Consider the following 14,593-nt stretch of genomic DNA (forward strand, 5'->3'; position numbering starts at 1 on the left):
AGATGGCCCAACCTCGACCCGAGTAGCAATAACTGGCTAAACTGGAAAAACCCTAGTGTATGATAACCCTGAGCTAGCTACTCCGGTATATGGGTGGCGGGAGTCTAGGCTCCTCCCCTAGCTTGAGAGGTAGCTGGTGCAACTGGTATCATGCTCGCCTAAGCCAAGCTCAAGTACACACTCAAACTCTGGGCCAAGGTCTCTTGAAGACTAGGCATTGCAGCAGGTATCGTCGGTGTCTGAGCTGGCCCCATCGGCTCACCAATATCCGATACCTGCTCCTCCATAAGAGCATTTGGTAGCTCCACATATGCTGCTCTAGCTATAGCACGAACCCCACCTCGTCCTCTACCCCATCCTCTCATGACTATGATTGGAGGCACTGGTGCCTAGCCATTTGATCTAGCTAAACATGTCCTTGCCATATGTGAGAGAATAGAAGAGTAAAGGTTCAAAATTCAGAAATAACAAATCCACACGACAAGAATGCAAGAAAGTGAAGTTTTCCTAGCAGGTCGGTAGCCTCTCGAATATAAGTATAGACGTCTTTGTACTGATCCGCAAGTTTCTACTAAACTTGCTCCTGACCCATAGAACCTATGAACCTAGGGCTCTGATACCAACTTCTTACGACCCAAAACTACCAATCGGTCGTGATGTCACCGAGCTTACTTGCTAGGCAAGTCAAACATAATAAGAGCGGAACAAAATAACGGAAATAACCAGAGTAATACAAGTCTAAAGCAAATAACATAAAATAACTGAGTCGATACATAACAAATCCCTCAGGCCCGGTAAATAGAGAGTCATGAGCTCTAAAACAGAAATACAAGTTTGGAATACCATGTAAAATACTGTCTGAATGAAAGCAACCGTATAGAAATGAAAAGAGATGCCAAGACCGCGGTCGAGATACAGCCCTACCTCGTCTCCCAAAATTATCAAAGTAAAAAAATACAGATACTCTTGGCTTGATCTAACACTTGGATCTACACAATTAATTGAAGAGTATAATATGAGTACAATAGACCCCATGTACATAGCAAGTACCATAACTGACATCGACGAGGTAATAGAGGCAAGAATTATCAATGATACTCGCTAATAACCTGTACAGTTTATGAATCTCACAAGTACACAACAATAATATCAATAAGTCATGGATCACATATAAATCTTCCTCGGTGCAAAGATAGTGTAACATGCTCTGTGTCAGTTAATCAATCCTGCATATAGAGAGATATGCAAAACAAGGCATGTATTCATTCCCGATCTAGCATATAGACAATATATGCGAATAAAAGAAATTGCAAGTAGAGAAGAAATGCAATAACCACAACACACATTAGCCAGTTTCCCCATACTGCGTGTACACCATCGAGAGAGAAACATTAGAGGGTAACCCTAGGGGGATGGAGCCTTATCCAGACATTGAAGAGACAACTCACGTGCAATATATAACCGCTGCATAGACCACTCACATGCTAAAATAACTCAGATCTTCCTGGAAAACTCACGTGCTACCAACCCAGTCCATATCACACAGAAGCATATATGAGAATAGATGTACATAAACAATGGATATCAATTTATATATTCATGGACTGATATAAGTGACCTGCTAAAGTGCAGGCATTGGCAAAGTGTGTTACCACAGTTCTAGTCAAGAGATTACGCCACTAGAATAGCAATTAACATGCTTGGAAAAGAGATCAACTAACAAATAATCTCTACCATGATTCAACTAGCTCACAAAGGGAGTTCAACATAAGAAACATGATAACATGAATCTTAGAAATCAATTCAAGGCATATAATACCCTAATCACTACCCCGAACATGGATAATACCCCGGTGTATGCACATGGGCTCAATCCCCTCACATGTGAGCCACCCATAGCACGTAGCTATCATAAATTACTCAGGAAACTAGTGCCTCAACAAAGTTTAGGTAATATACTTACCTCAAGAAAGCTAAACAAGTACTCTAAAAATCTCTTCTTGCATGAATCAACCTCCGAACGACTCGAATCTAGCCAAAATAACTTAATATCATCAATAAATGCCATAGGAAACAAGCCAAACAATAAGGCTAAGATCTTGATTCAGTTATACAAAATCAACCCAAAAATCCAACCTAGGTCCACACCTCGGAGCCCAACAAAACTCATAAATTCCGAACATTCATTTCAATACGAGTCCATATATATGTATTTCATCCAAATCCTACCTCAAATAGACCCTCAAATCATCAATTTTTACTTTAGATAAGTTTTTACTACCAAAATTCCCAAATTTTTAATTAGATTCACCAATTAAATGCTAAAATAAAGGTTGGAATCATGAATAATAAACAAATCTGAGTCGAAAATACCTACCCCAATCCAAATCGTGAAAATCTTCTCTAAAATTGCCCAAATCCGAGCTCTAGATCTCATAATGTGATAAGAGAACCAAAACCCTCGAAATAGAGTACTTAAGTGATTCTGCCCAGTTAAACACTACGCGATCGCGGGACCTATATTGCGATCATGAAGACAAATCCTATGCCCATCTGCTGCCCCTTCTCCGCAAACTCGAGGCCTTCCACGCGAATGTGATGCTCAATCCTGTCGGGCCTAAGCGGACGCGGTAGCATGCACGTGAACGCGAAGACCAAATGCATGCCATACCCCCAGCCGACCTTAATTCCTCTACACGAATGCGGCTCCTTAGTCACGATCGTGAAGGCCACTTCCCCTCCTGCTCCGCTAACGTGACCACCAAATTGCGAAGGCGAAGAACAAACACCATCTGCCACCAAAATACTCTGCGATCACGACACCACATCTGCAATCGCGAAGCATAACAGAACATGAGAAAACTAGCAGTTCTAAAATAAAGGAAAATGGTCTGAAACCCATTCGAAACACACCCGAGACCCCCGAGACTCCATCCAGTTACACCACTAATCCCAAAACATAACATGGACCTACTCGAGTCCTGAAATCATATAAAAAAATATCAAAACCATGAAGCACACTTCAATTCAAGCCTACGGAACAAATCCAAATTTCAAAATTCAAAACTTGCGTCGAACATGCCTATAAAACTCGAATGATCTCAAATTTTTCATGCAAGTCTCAAATGACACAACGGACGTATTCTAACTTATGAAACCACAATCCGAACCCCGAAACCAAACCAAACACTCTGGCAAGTCACATAACAACAAATACATATATGAAAAGCATCAAATAAAAGAGATGGGGCTAAAATACTCAAAACGACCGTCCGGGTAGTTACAATATATCAAGACCTCAATCTTCATACCAAGACATGATTCATGTCAACAACTTTTATATCAAATCACTGCATGAGTAAAAAATATGTATATGCACATGATCAGGACCCAATATCTATGTATATAAGAGCCAATGCATGAGTCTAAGTTACCAATACATGCTCCTGGTCCAATATCTATGTATATAAGAGCCAATGCATGAGTCTTATCTACCATGCTCCTGATCCAGTATCAATTTATATAAGAGCCAATGCATGAGTCTAAGCTACCAATACATGCTCCTGATCCTTTTCTCAACAACTCACAGAAAAAATCCATGTACCTAACATAGGCCACGTGTCCAACAAGCACAAAAAGAATCACAGGTGTCTACGCTCAAAGGGCCCAAGGTAACATGGGTAATCATCTAACTCCGGAGTGAATCCAAATGGTGATCATTTGATATTTAATGCTCATTAATCAAACATTGTGAAGCGCAACCCTTCTAATCATAATATCATCAATAATCGATAATTAGTATCCGCTCACATTGTCCTTGGTGCCAAATGCCTCAATATTTTCACAACATCCAATGCTCCAACTCATGCATATGTGTATGAAACGATGTAATGAAAGAGCACCAGAGGTGATAATAATAATGCTGATAAAAAGCTCATATGGCTAAAAGATGGGCATAGCAAATCATGTAACTCAATTCATCACAACGGCTCAATAAGTAATTTAGCATGTTCTAGCTTTATCATATTATTTATCATGAGTCAATTAGGCCATAGAAACAACCAAAAACATGGAGCAATAAGATAAGTGTATGACGACAAATTTATAATAATGCTCAATATGGCAAAGCAATCCTTTGTGTCAAATCAACAAGTCATAACCCAAGGCATGCTCCAAGATCATAAATTTAATATATCACGTAGTCATAAAATCAATTTGGACATGAATAACAATTTCACATAATCTAACAAAGCAAAAAATTCAAGTCAACAATACCGAATATGATCAAGACCTAGTTACGTATATACGCTCGTTGCCACGCATATACGTGGATCCTAAATCGTGAATCAATTAGCAAAATGATCAACTATAGGGAAAATTTCCTCTTACAAGGATAGATAAGAGACTTACCTCCTCCCGGCAAGCTTTAATCAACAAAAACCACATCTTCCTTTCAAATCCAACACCGAACTACAAGAATCTAGTCAAATACAACTGAATAGCATCAAACAAAGCCATAGGAATCAATTTCAAACAATAAAACTTCAATCTTTAATCAAATCCCTAAAAGTTAACATGGTCCCACATGGTAAAAACCCGAGTCAAGGGGTAGATCGCGGCTACCCATAACCCCACGAGTCCAAACATGTGATTGTCACGACCCAAATCCCTCCTAGAGGATCGTGATGGTACCTAGTCTCTAAGACTAGGTAAGCCTAACAAATGTTAAAATTTAACGGAATAAAAATAACTCAACTATTAATTAAAGACTGATAAATGATGTAACACGGCCGAAAATGCCCAACAATCATAGATCCCAATATCAGTAATATGGAGATATAAGCTCTACTGAAAGTACTCAAGAAATCTCATAAGATTAATATTTTGGAAGGTGACATCGAGGCCTGTCAGCGGATGGGCAGGTATACCTTGAAGTCTCCACAAAATATGGATCAACTCACCAGTGCCCAGCACGATCCGAGATAACTGGATCTGCACAAAAATGTGTAGAAGCGTAGTATGAGTACACCACAAATGGTACCCAGTAAGTATCAAGATTAACCTGTGCAGAATATCAATACAATACAAACAGCGAGAAACATAACCAATTAAATAGCAACAAAGACAGGCAAGTGAAGACACGACAGAATTTACCAAAGCATGTCAAACCAAAGTGAAATCAATTAAGGGAAACAATGATATGCTCAATTCATCAAGCCATCTCAGCACAAGAATACCATCAAGAATGACCCCGAATTGCAATAAAACATAAAAAACAATTCCTGTTATGACGCTGCGTTAGCTTCATATTTTTAAAACACATTTTTTCCTAAATAGTTTCACGCGCATAACCCCCTTATGTCGCCGTGTGTGCATCACAGTGAAGCATTTCCCTTTACTTGCAACACGCACATAAGCCTCCTTATCTCGCTGTATACACATCAATATACACACCACCCTTATATTTTCTCGTGTGCATCTCAATCACATCACATCAATCAACTGCACCACATATGCACATATGCCATGACATCGTTCGAACAACAATACCAATGCCATAACAACACATAGACTCTGGCTCAACAATAATATGTATAATAATTTCAAAATACAAGGATATGGGGAGTAAATTAATAATGAAATGTGCTTCATATAACCACAAGTTCAATTCAAGGAATATTAATAGCCTATGGGTCTAATCTAGTCAATTCCCACACATACACCTGTGTACACACTCGTCACCTTATGCACATCATATCACATAGTTCAAATAACACAATTAGACCAAATCCTAAGGAGTAGTTTCCCCTACACAGAGTTAGGCAAGATACATACCTCAATTAGGCCAATTCAACACTCAAAAATACTTTTTCTTTTAAAATTCACCTCCGCTCGTCTCAAATCTAGTAAAAAACAACTTAATAATATCAAATAATGCAAGAGAAATCAATATCAATTAATAAAGCTAAGATAGACACAATTCTCTAAAAGTCAACCTCGGGCTCGCCCGATCAAAACCTGAGTCAAAGGATAGATCTCGACTACCCATAACCCTAGCAGTCCATATATGTGTTTGGTTTTCAAATCCGATTCCATTCGACACTCAAAATCCAAAATTTTTATTTTTCAAAACATAGACAAAATTTCCCAAACTTTCTCTTCAAATATCATGATCTAGATGTTAAATCGCAAAAATAGTCATGTAATATCATCAAAATTTAGTCAAAATCACTTAACCAATAGGTTTGTATGAAAATCTCCTCCTAAAATCTCCTCCCACTGAGTCTAGGGCTCCAAAATGTTATAAAATTAAACTAAGTCCCTAAATCCCAACCTTTTGTTCAGCTTCTAATGTTGCAAATGCGAACCCCATAAAAGCGACAAGTGAATCGAGAATGCGATGCCTACTGAACACTGGGAATGTCTCAAATGCAACACTAACTTCGCCATTTGTGAAGTCAGTCCCCGTCGCAAAAGCGGCCAATTGGTCGCTAGTGTGACATGCCCAGCCCCAGACCCCTTCTCACATTTGCGATGCTAGATTCGAAATGCGAAGCCTGCCACCCCACTTCCCCCTTCGCAAATGCGATAACCATTTTGCAAATGCGTTACTCGCAAATGCGAACTGGTGCTCACATTGCGATATTTGCAGCACCAGGCCTCTGAATTAATTAAATAATAGCTAAGGTGATACTTTAAAGTAGTAAATGGGTGCTGAAATAGACTAAGCCTACTTAGATTTATGCTCAATACAAGTAGTTAAAAATTAAATCTTAACAGTAGGTATGCGGAAGACATAATCTGATTAATTGTAATAATCTGATCGGTCGTTTTGTGTAATTACGCTCTTTTAACCCTTTTTATGCTTCACACTTGTGTGTTTATTACTTTATGACTTGCAGGGTTGATTAGTTTTGTTCCGGGAAGCTTTCGAGTTAATTTAAACCCTTTGATTCTAGAGTTGAAAGTTTAAATTAGAAATATTGACTAAACTTTGACTTTTGTAAAAACAATCCAAGAACTATGTTTTGATGGATCCGATAGCTTCGTATCGTGATTTTGAACTTGGGAGTATACCCGAAATTGATTTCGGAAGTCCGTAATTTGATTTGTGTTGATTTGCCAAAAATTGGCAATTTGAAGTTAAAATATTTTACCGTAGGTTAGCTTTTAGCTATCGAGCTCAAAATTTGATTTTGGGACATGGAATAGGTCCGTTAAGGTATTTAGAACTTGTCTACAAAATTTGGTGTGGTTTGGTGTTGATTTGATAGTATTCGGAAGTTTAGTTGTAACTTTAGAAATTCTTGAACTTTACTTTGAAATTCGGGCGTTTTAGTGTTTGATTCGTAGTTTTAGATGTTATATTCATGTTTTGATCATGCAAGCGAGTTCGTTTGATATTTTTAGACTTGTGTGGATATTTGGTTTGGAGCCCTGAGGGCTCGGATGAGTTTCTGACATGTTTCAGAGTGGTTTTGAACTGAAATTGAACTGATGGTGTTGTTGGTGCTCAGGTATCACAATTGCGAGCACCAACGTCGCAATTGCAAAGGTGACAGTGGGGGCTCAATTGACGCAATTGCGACTTCCCCTTGGCAATTGCGAAGATTTCCAGATTTTGCCTTAGTTCGCATTTGCTAACACTTGTTCGCTTTTGCGATGCCCTCCAGTTCACAATTGCAAAGCCTTTATTGCAATTGCGATGATTTCTGAGGCTATCAGGGTTTCCAAATGTGAGCCCTCGTCCGCAATTGTAAGGGTTCGCAAATGCGAACTTTGTGTCGCAAATGCGACATTTGTATCTGGTACAAAGGGATGGGAGATGGGAATTTTGAAATCTTTCTCTATGTTTTGAATCCTAGACTCGATAGGAGGCGATTTGGAGAGGGTATTTTCACCTACAAACTTTGGGTAAGTGATTCTAATATATTTCTAATCATATTCCGTCAATATATCTTAGATTTTAATATCAAAATCATGTGAATCAGAGTGAAAATTGTGGAACTTTGTCAAGTTTTTGAAAAATTAGAATTTGAGTTTTGAGAGTCGATTTGGACTCGAATTTTGAAACTAATCACATATATGAACTCGTGGGATTATGGGTAGTCGAAATCTACCATTGGACTCGGATTTTGCATTTTATTAACTTTTTGGGGAAGGTGTAAGGATCTTAGCTTTATCTATTAATAATTGATTTTCCTTACATTGGTTGATGATATTAAGTCGATTTTGATTAGATTTGAGCCGTGTAGAGGAGAATTTTAGGGGAAAAGCTATTTTCGAGAGTTGAAAATGCCTAGTTGAGGTAAGTATCTTGCCTAACTTTGTGTGGGGGAAATACCCCTTAGGATTTGAGTTTGATTGTGTCTTTTGTGCTATATGAAAACCGTGTACACAAGGTGACGAGTAGGTACACGGGTTATACATGGTATTTGACCGGTTGAGGCTACTTAACTCTGTCCATGCAATAATTGAACAGTAGTATCATGTTCTAAATTCTCATAGTCAATCTATTCTTACTTGTGTTAGTCTATCTTGATATGCCTTAAATAATTTCGTTAATACTTGTTCTACATTCTAATTGATAAATTGCTCTCATGCTTTAGTTAAACTTGTTGCCGCTATCAATGTTGCATGTTATCTCTTTCATTATTGATTATCATTATTTGAAGTTATTGTTCGTGTTATCTCTTCCATTCTTGATTATTATTACTTGAAGTTATTGTTCATGTTATCTCTTTCCTTATTGATTTCATTATTTGAAGTCATTATTTTACGTTATCTCTTCCATCGTTAGTTGTTCTTATTTAATATCATGGTTATACATGATCTCATTGTTGAGTTGTTGGTGTTGAAGTTGTGAAAGTCGTTATCACGTTGAGGTGAAATTGTCATTGTTGAAACATCTTTCTTGTTGAGAGTTTTTACATTCGTTGTTATTGTCGATATTATTGTACACGTTATGGTGGAGCCATGGGAGATTATTGTAAAAATATTGATATTGTTGATTGTTGGAAAGTTGTGATATATGGGTACTTATGGTGCGAGTTATTATTGTGATGTGTTATTGACGCGAATGCGGAGGTATAAGACTTGGGGTTAATGTGCATGCGGCGGTATAAGGTGGGACTTATGTGTGTGTTGCTTGTAGGGGAACTACGTAAAGCCACGCGGCATCATAAGGTGGGCTAAAGTGCGTGTAGCTATTTTGGAAAAACTGTTTTCAAAACCTATTTCAATTGTAAGGCTCACGTAGCGGTATAAGGAAAGATTGTGATTCAAATTATGAATTGTGAATACGAGGCGATACCTCAGTTGTGATTTTTGATATATATACATGAGGCGGTACCTCAGCGGTGATTCTTATTGTACACGAGGTGGTACCTCGTTGTGATTGTTGTTGTTTATCTCATGTTGCAAAGAGTTCTGTTGGGAACACTTCTTGTTATTTTGTTCGTCCTTGTTTTTGTCGGTTATTGTCCGTATATGATCATTGTGGTTCTTTTTAACTAATTCCTTTATGTTATTTTCTTACTTACAATTCTGGTACTAGTTCATGCTGTTAACTGTTTCGTATCAGTTGTTCCTCCGCTTTCCATTATTTATCCTTATTACGTTTTCATACTGTTTATTTATATCCTAGTAGGTGTCTTAACCTGGTCTCGTCACTACTCTACTGAGGTTAGATTTGATACTTACTAGGTACCATTGTGGTATACTCATACTACGCTTCTGTACAACATTTTGTGTACATCCAGGTACGTCTGCTCGTGTCGGTCATTAGTGATCATCTATTAGCTGCTTTACGGAGACTTCAAGGTATGCTTTCCCGGTGTCCGCAGGCCTCGAAGTCACCTTCTTTTACTTTTACTGTTGTTGTATTTTTCATTTAGACAGTGATGTAGTAGACACTTTAGCTTACTCTATAGAGCTTATGATTCAGTTCCACCGGTCTTGGGGAGTGTATTGTTATTGATTATATTTTCAGGAGTTTATATCAGTTATTCAGACTTATTTTTAGTATTTTGTTGATTATTCCTATCAAATTATATTGAATGTCAGGCTTGCCTAGTCGTAGAGATTAGGTGTCATCATGACATCTTACAGAGGAAAATTGGGGTCGCGACATTAATGGCCAAAAATGAGGAAATTCAAACCTCAAACGTTCTGCCTATAAGGTAACTACTATTTTTTTTCTTTCCAGAACTTATACACTAGTTATTACCCAAAATCCTTTAGGTGTAATATAAGGTCAAAGATATTATTGCATATAAGTTATAATATACAGAATGATTATAACTATTGTAAGATCAAAGTATTCGTATATGTTGATATTATGAGAATATATTCATATTTGTTTTTTAATTATAAAAAAAAGGAAGCGGAAAGGCTAATGTGGAGCCATACGTCAACGATATAACCAAATCTTCTTTGTAGGAAAATAGATCAGAAGATGAATATGAAGTAAGAAAATTTTATTTATTAGAATATAGCCCTTTAAACTCGAAATAAACTCAAACAGATAAGAGGATAGAAAAGCTTTTGAATCCAGAAAAGGTTAATCTAATTTAAGAGCCTCAAAGCACTACTAACAATTGTTGTTGAACGCAAGATATAGTCTAAACTGATTTAACAATATTATAAATCCTTATAACATGGTTCTATTGTTTAAAAACAAAGCATATTATAAACCTTTAACAAGAAAGTTTTAAACAAGCAGAGAAAATAGGACTGATCTGGGCGCATAATAAAATGCTTAAAAGGTATTCTGTAACGATCCGACCGATCGTTTTGAGTATTTTAATGCAATTCAGTGTTTTATGTTCTCCAGTAGCTTCATATGGTGTATAACGACTTTCACGTATTCGGAAGAATGATTATCATTTTAGAAGCTTTAAGTTGGAAGACTGACCAAGTTGGTTTTTTGCGTATTTGATCTTGAATCGGAGTTTTGACGGTTCCGTTAAGACCGGATGGTGATTTTGGACTTGGCGTATGCCCAGATTTGCATTTGGACGTTTCTAGAAGGTTTTGGCCATAATTGGCGAAAGTTGGAAATTTGAAAGTTTAAAATTTTCCTAAGTTTGACCATGGTTTGGAAATAAGAAAAGTCCAGATTCTTCCCTCTTTTACCCAGCCGCGGATGTCGCAATTGCGAACTCTTGTTCGCAATTACGACCACCGCAAATGTGAAACACATGTCGTAAATGCGAACTGTGACCCCAGCCTGCATAAGTCGCAATCGCAATAAAACCATCCCATTTGCGATGTCCCATCCAACCGCAAATGCGATAAAAGGTTTGCATTTGTGAACCCGCCTAAGCCCAATGCTCAGTCGCAAATGCGACCAAATGCCCGCAATTGCAAACATTTCTTCACAAATGCGAAAACTACCCTGCTCAGTCCCTCATCGCAATTATGAGCTCAACTTTGCAAAAGCAGAGTTCGCATTTGTGAATAGCTCATTGTAAATGCGAGACCTGCAGCCCAGAACCAAAACTGAAGCACACCAGCAGTCTTCAACCAACCCAAACTCATCTGAAACGCGTCCGAAACTCACCCGAGTCCCTCGGGCTCCAAACTAAATACACACACAAGTGTAATAACATCATATAAACTCGTTCGTGCGATCAACACACGAACATAACATCTAGAAAAACGAAACAGATATCAAAGCGCATGAAATTCAAAAGAAAACTCAAGAGCCTCTAGAATCGCAACGAAGCATCCGAATCCTATCAAACAAACTCCGAATGAAACCGAATTTTGCATACAAGTTTCAAATAGCAACATGGACCTATTCCAAGTGCCAAAACCAAAATATCTGAAACTGATAACCATAAAGTTAACCTACGGTCAAACCTAAGAAATTTCATAACTTTCAAATTGCTAACTTTCGGCAAAATAAGTCAAATCAACCTAGGGATCTCCGAATTCAATTCCAGAAATACGACCAAGTCAAAAATAACAATATGAACCTACCAGAATCGTCACAACATCGATCCGGGGTCGTTTATCGAAAATGTTGACCGTGGTCAACTCTAGCCTCATTTTCAGTCAAAATTTTCATTTTCTTCAAAATGTTACATAAGAACTTCTTGAAAAGCGACACGTACCACGCAAGCAAACCAAGAAACATCAAATTAAACTACAAGAGGTCTCGAATCATGAATTTTAAGGCTAGAACTCCGAACGACCTATCGGGTCATCACTCTAAAAGAAACGTTCGTCCTCGAACGGACATAGAAAGGTACCTGTACTGGTAAAAAGGTTGGGGTATCTACTCCGGATATCTGACTCGAACTCCCATGTAGCTGCGTCGATCGGCTGACCTCTACATTTCACTTTCACAGAAGGGAAACTCTTAGATCTCAACTTTCGAACCTGCCGGGCTAGAATAACCATCGGCTCCTCCTCATAGGCCAATTTTTCATAAAGCTGAACCTTGCTAAAGTCTTGAACATGAGTGTTGTCCTCATTGTACTTTCGAAACATGGAAACATGGAATACCGGATGTATCTGATAGGCTAGGAGGCAATGCAAGCATGTAGGCAACCTCCCCAACACTCTCCAAGATCCCAAATGGCCCAATAAACCCCGGGCTCAACTTGCCCTTCTTCCCAAACCGCATCACGCCCTTCATAGGTGACACTCGCAGAAGAACCTTCTCCCCCACCATATAAGTTACATCCCGAACCTTCCAGTTTGCATAACTCTTCTGTCTGAACTAAGCTGTACGAAGTCGTTCGTGAATCACCTTAAACTTTTCCATAGCATCATGGACCAAATCAGTGCCCAATAATCTATCATCTCTGGGCTCAAACCAACCAATCGTCGAATGACATCACCTCCCATATAAGGCCTCATACGGTGCCATATGAATACTCGACTGGTAACTGTTGTTGTAGGCAAACTCTGCAAGAGGTAAGAACTGGTCCCATGAACCGTCAAAATCCATAACATAAGCACATAACCTGTCCTCCAAGATCTGAATAGTGCACTCAGACTGTCCATCTGTCTGAAGATGAAGCGATATGCTTAGCTTAACCAATGTGAACTACATGCCTTGCTTAGAAATGATAGAAACGGGTACGCCGTATAGGCGGATAATCTCCTGAATTTAAACCTGAGCCAACCGCTCTGAAGAATAGGAAGTCTCCACCGGAATGAAGTGTGTGGACTTAGTCAACCGTTCAACAATAACCCAGACAGTGCCATATTTCTTCAAGGTTCAGGGCAAGCCTACCACAAAATCCATAGTGACGCTCTCCTACTTCCACTTTGGTATCTCCAATCTCTGAGTCAATCCACTCGGTTTCCGATGTTTATACTTCACCTATTGATAATTCAAACACAGAGATACATAAGCAACAATGTCTTTCTTCATTCTTCACCACCAATAGTGCCGTTTCAAGTCACGGTATTTCTTTATGGCACTTAGGTAAATAGAATAGCATGAACTGTAAGCCTCCTTAAGGATCAACTCTCTCAACCCATCAACATTTGGAACACAAATTCGGACTTGAAGCCGCATAACACCATCATCACCAATCACAACATCCTTAGCACCACCCCGTTGCACCATATCCTTCAATACCAACAAGTGAGGATCATCAATTTGGCGAGCCTTGATACGCTCCAACAATGAAGACTATGCCACCACACAAGCAAGAACTCGGCTAGGCTCCGAAACATCCAATCTCACAAACTAGTTGGCCAAAGCTAGAACATATGTGGCTAATGGCCTCTCCGCTACCGATAAATATGCCAAATTAACCATGCTCTCCGCCTTCCTACTCAATGCATCGGCCACTACATTGGCCTTTCCCGGATGATATAATATGGTGATATCATCGTCTTTCAACAACTCTAGCTATCTTCGTTGCTACAAATTAAGGTCTTTCTGCTTGAATAGGTGCTGGAGAATTCAATGGTCGGTATAGACCTCACAATAAACATCGTACAAATAGTTCCTCCAAATCTCCAGTGCATAAACAATGACTGCCAACTCTAAGTCATGACCGGGGTAATTCTTCTCATGAACCTTCAACTTCCGAGACGCGTAGGCAGTCACCCCACTGTCTTACATCAGTATCGAGCCTACCCCAATAGGTGACGCATCACAATACACGGTATAGGATCCCAAACATGTAGGTAACACCAACACTGGAGTTATAGTCAAAGCAGTCTTGAGCTTCTGAAATCTCAACTCATAATCATCGGACCATCTGAAAAGAGCACGCTTCTGGGTCAACTGGTCAATGGGACTGAGATAGATGAAAACCCCTCCACGATCCGGCTATAATAACCTTCCAAACCCAGGAAGATCCCAATCTCTATAGTTGAAGTAGGTCTGGGCTAGTTCTGAACTGTCTCAATCTTCTTAGTATCCATATTAATTCCCTCGGAAGATACCACGTGGCCCAAAAAGGCAACCGAGGAAGACGGTATCCATATTGAAAATATGGCATATAACTGAGGATCCTTTAGAATCTGAAGTACGATCCGCAGATGCTGCTCATGCTCTTGCCAACTGCGAGAGTATACCAAAATATCATCAATGAAGACGATCACATAAGAATCAATATAT

The sequence above is a fragment of the Nicotiana tomentosiformis genome, chromosome 8 (genome assembly GCF_000390325.3).
Source record: "Nicotiana tomentosiformis chromosome 8, ASM39032v3, whole genome shotgun sequence".
Classification (NCBI taxonomy): domain Eukaryota; kingdom Viridiplantae; phylum Streptophyta; class Magnoliopsida; order Solanales; family Solanaceae; genus Nicotiana; species Nicotiana tomentosiformis.